Consider the following 5,297-nt stretch of genomic DNA (forward strand, 5'->3'; position numbering starts at 1 on the left):
GAAAGGACGAGTTAAGCATTAAATGGCCAGTCTGTTAGATGTGACTGGGAGATTTTCTTTGATTTCCTTGTCGTTTTTTTTCATCTTTTATTCTTTATTGTCTTTCATCATTCTTTTTCAGTTACGGACAAGGGAATAGGGATGCCCAATTTAGTTTTTTGTTTTGTTTATATTGGCAAACTGACCTGAGCCCAAATGTTAATTTGGGTAGGGATTTTATTATATTATTAATGAGCCCAGTCATTTTATTCAAAATAAAAATAGTAGCTTCTTAAAAATATAAATAAAAAGAGTTATATATCGAATTGAATAATTTCAACCATAAATAAAATAACTAATAGATGTGGAATGACTTTGTATTAAAACATGAAAGCTTTGGTTAGGAAGTTTGAGGATCAATTTAATAGAATTTGTAAATATGAAGGGTTAAATTTATTGAATTATTTAAATTAGGATCAAATTGATAGAATATATAAGTATTAAGGACTAAAGGTGTATTATACCAATTAGTAAAAGTATCAATTTATTGACAGGTGACTAAATTATAAATGAATTCAAATGTTAGTGCTTAAATAAAAAATGTTTTAAAATTAAAAGAAGAAAAAAAAACTCGGGCATAATTAGACGAAGATTTGCATAATAAATAATCACGTTGAATGCACAAATTAGCTTGTTCATCAAATATTACCGCGCTACTTAAGAAAGAATTACCACCCAAGGACCTTGGCTAATCCATAAAATAAAATAGGCCCATTAATGAATATATGTAGACACCAATAAATTTTTTAAAAGAAAAAAACTAATTTAATACATTTTTTTTCTGAATTAAAGAAAATAATATCAAATATCAATGAGTGGGGATGAAAAAAAAACCCAAATTCCACCGGTTTCAACCCGACCTGATTCAATAGGTTGAATTTTCTTTTTGGAAATTTGGATCCAGGGCTGGTCAGTTGGAATTAGAGAAAACAAATAATTAATCTGAGTCGAGATTGGATTTAAGATAAATCCGTCCCTCTAAGATACTTACAAAAATGCTCCTAATATATATATATATATTAAATTTTTATTTTTAATAAATATATATAAATATATTAATTTTTAAGTCTAAAATAAAAAAAGATTTATTTGTTTCAAAAAAAAGTTAAAAACGTAATTTTATTTGCTTCAAAATAAAAAAAAATTAAATTAAATTTGGGCCCGATCGGTTAAGAGTCGTATTTCTTATTAAATTTTGATTTCAAATTCGTAGATTCTCTTCTTAAGAGTCAAATTTAGATCAGGATTAGAGTGGATTGGTTAAGCTCCGGGTTGTGGTGGGCAAAAATCAACCTCGCCCCGCCTTATTGCTATCCCTAAATGAGTGCATAATGGCATAGGTTAATTACATTATTAGTGCTTTTTAATTTTCTTTTTGTCCTTTTAATACAAATGATGCATAGAATCAAAATTAAATACAATTCTTCTAAACCTTTAAATAAAAAGATATGCACACTTCAATATGCTTGAATCCATACTCTTCCATTAGCAACAATGCCGATACTAACCAAATCAAAATTCAGTCAACTCCAATTTTCTTTCAAAGCACTCTTCAAAAACTTAAAATTTCAGAACATATAAATAATTAATATAGGTTTATATCTAGTACTCACCTCCGGAAATAAAAAACTTAATTAGTTAATAAAATATGTTGTTTAGTTGTTCTAATAAGAAACTTTTTTCACAAACAATAACACTCACTAATCGCGTTCCAGATTCATTGCAACTAATCTATGGTTGTCATTTTTCACTTGTGTGTGTGTGATGATTGCCGAGGACTTTTAGGGTTCGGCGTGCTCTTCTTTTCTGAGATAAAAGGAAGAAATAGCCAACCACCAATCAATCCATTTACTCAGTTCTCAAAATTACATTAATGAAGAAATAAAATAAAGAGACAAGCGGATATGTTTCCAATGCCATCATTTCATTTGTCTAATAGAAATTTCTTTCTTTTTCTAAAAATTTCCACAAACTACTCCCAACTTAGATATCTCAAAGCACATATATATAAATTCTTGAGTAGGGTACTCAAACTGATCATATCCTTAAATGTCTTGGTTTTCAAGACTTGATTTGTTTATCATCTTCAACATGCTTTTGCATTAACTCTGGTTCCTGCATTTCTCCATTGCTCTTGGAGCTGAAACCACCAAAAATAAAAGACCACTCAATATCAGGAATTCATGAAATCATCTATATCAGCCATGAGAATGCAATGGAATAGTTGATCAAGGAACAATGATCAGCGAAACCAGATACCTAGTCCAATTGCCTCTGAACCTTTCACTATCCGTAGTCTCTTACAGGAATTGATGAACATCCTGGAATCAAACATCACAAACAAATAACCGAAAAATATTAGATTGCAGGAAAACGGAAGTGTTGCGTTGCAATGTCAAGTAGCTTAACATTGCCAAGGCATGATTCATTTTTAAAGGAATACATAAAGTGGTATCTAGGATGAGAACCACTTACTCCCACGGAACATCTCCAACCAGCATCCAATCGCCGTCCTTGTCTTCATAAGTCAGCACGTACTCAGATCCGTGGAGAAGATCCATCAAACGACTCTCACTCAGACCATCTCGTACAGCAAGTCCATTGGAGCTGCAGTGCCCTGTATACACACACTTAACACTATAAAAATCACATTGGTCTAAACTCTTCCAAAAACAAATAAACTACTCAGATAAGCTTCTGCTGCAGGGTTGATTCTTGATTAAAACTTTTTCACCACACAAAATAGTTTCATCTAAAACTATAGCTAGTTTGTATATGAATCTTGTTGCATAAATATCACATATCGTTAGAAATTTCCGATTTTTACATAACGCGTGTTAAAGTAGATGTATGTACATGTGAGGGATTGTATACCAAGTGTAAAACAGGTGAACATCTTCTCCAAAGCTGATGAGAGTTCCATATAGGTTTTGTAGGTCTTGAGATCAACCTTCGTCAGGTATGGTGCACCATCCATGCTCACCTTTACATAGTGGCAACCAGCGGCATCCTCACCGTTTTTCTCCGAATTTGAGGCCATCGTATTCTTCCGGAATGATCGTATTGGTGGCCATCCTACCACCTGTGCTCTGTTACATAAATCATACTCAATAGTTGATTTAAAATTATAGACTAAGAACCAGTTATACAAGTAACGGTAGACCAAAGAGATTAAAATTTCCAACAAGGCAACAATTAAAGAACTAAGCAATGAATATTACAAAGGTGCATGAAGAACACATTCGGAAGTTAAAAAGCTCTAGGAAAAGTCCCTTTCGGCTTCAGAAATTTTCAAACAAACTTCAAAAATGAAAGAGTGAGCGGATTAAAATGCAGATAATCTGATGCAAGTTTGATATTCGCTTCAAACATTGTGGTGATATCAGCAGTATGAAGAACACAATTTGAGTCTACAACACTAGATAAAATCAATGCAGATAACTGAAACTTCAACTTGCAATTTAATAAGAAAAAGCAAACAGGTTTGATGATAAACATACTTTGAAGCAGGAGGATTGGAATGCTCATTTGAAGAAGGAACAAGAATGTTCTTGTCTTGAACTGGGTTTGGAGACTGAGGAAGGCCACCAACCTCTCTCATGGAAGGTAGATTGTTTTTACCCTCCAAAACAGCCCTAGGAGAGGCCAAGACGGCACCTTTAGCCAACTCTACATCAGATTTACCATGCATGGGAAAAACCCATTTCCCATTAGGTCCATCAATGGCATCTGAGAAACCCCTTTTTGCTCCAGACATCAAGTTCTTCAAAGGGCTTACAGCAAAACCATTACTTCTTTCATTTTCTCTCAGGGGACTGAGAACCTGGCAAGCCAAGTCTCAACTCAGTTTCTTTAAGATTGAGACTAGTTCTGGTGGTTTTGTCTTCATTAGGATGAGTAGAAGAGGAGGAGGGGGAAGAAGAAGAAGGGATCTTCTCAGAGCTTCTTTCCACTGAAGAAGTCTCTGATAAGCCTATGTAATCATGTTCTAGAGGTGTTGACATCTAAAATACCAAACTCTTTTGAAAACTTGTTTTCCTTAAATATATCAACAACAACAACTGCAGAAGATGAAGAAGAAAACTAATGTGAGAAGAGAGAATGACAGAGTGAGAAGCAGTCAGGTTAGGCTCTGAGGTGAGTTGGGTTTTGATGAAGCAGAAAAAGAAGTTTCTTTGGCCTTTCTGTAGCTGCTTTGCTTAGTATATTATTTTTTTCATTTCTTTTTTTCTAAATTCTACTTTATGTCTGTTGGTGTAGGCAAAAAACCCTTTATTTTAACTTGGTCAAAGGAAATAAAATATATTTGGTTTGCTTTTAAGTGATTAATATATGATATATGATACTTTAGCTTTTTTAAGAAAAAATCAAAATCAAATCGAACGGTTACAGAATAATTCAATTGATCCAAAAAAATATTTGTCAATTTGGTTTGTTTGAGTTCATCGACTTTTTATTTTTATTTTTAAATAAAATCTCAAAGATAAAATTAAGCATTAGATCAATATTATCATGGGACTATCAAGTTGTAATTGATCAATAATCGTTTTCGAAGATTCTAAAAAATGATTAGAGCATAAGGGAATGCTTTCATCTTTCCAACTAACGAATGTGCAATTATATTGGCTTTTCTTAGAATCTTTTTAATGATCACCCTCCATTATCTTTTACAAGGCTTTTGAATTCTTGAGGTTAGATCCCTATTGATAACATGTTAATTTGCATGACATTTTGTGTTTAATTCGGTTTATTTCTGAATTGATCCCTACTAAATTAGTATTTTTATGTTTTAATCTTGTTAGGGACGCAATTGAGACACTAAGAGACAAATACAATCAGAAAAGGACCAAATTGAAACACAATCAATGAAATGAGGCCGAATCAAAAATATGGAGAAAGCCAAGGACCCATCAGAATTTTTGACTTTGTAAAAGCCAAAAATAGAAAATAAATCTTATTTTATTTTATTTTATTTATTTTTTATTTAATTTTATGTTAAATTAGTTAAGGCTAAAATTAGTAAATTTTATGTATATAAATAGGGCCTTAATGCACTTAGGGAAGGCACATCTAATTCTACATTTTGACTTCAATTTGGAATTGAATAGAATTATTTTCCTTTCTCTTTCAATTTGGCCTGAGAATTCTGTTACTTTCATTTCAATTTCTTTGTTCTTTCAAAATTCGTCCAATTACCTTCCAAGTCCTTTCATTCCCCAATTTCCTCCATTATCATCAAACCACTTTTCATAACCTAA

At 32.3% G+C, this 5,297-nt stretch overlaps 1 pseudogene; it reads right to left on the minus strand.

Annotated features, from left to right (window-relative positions):
• Nucleotides 1-1,659: 1,659 nt before the first annotated feature.
• Nucleotides 1,660-4,275, minus strand: LOC107951641 (auxin-responsive protein IAA27-like; annotated as a pseudogene).
• Nucleotides 4,276-5,297: the final 1,022 nt, after the last annotated feature.

The sequence above is a fragment of the Gossypium hirsutum genome, chromosome A02 (assembly GCF_007990345.1).
Source record: "Gossypium hirsutum isolate 1008001.06 chromosome A02, Gossypium_hirsutum_v2.1, whole genome shotgun sequence".
NCBI classification, from domain to species: domain Eukaryota; kingdom Viridiplantae; phylum Streptophyta; class Magnoliopsida; order Malvales; family Malvaceae; genus Gossypium; species Gossypium hirsutum.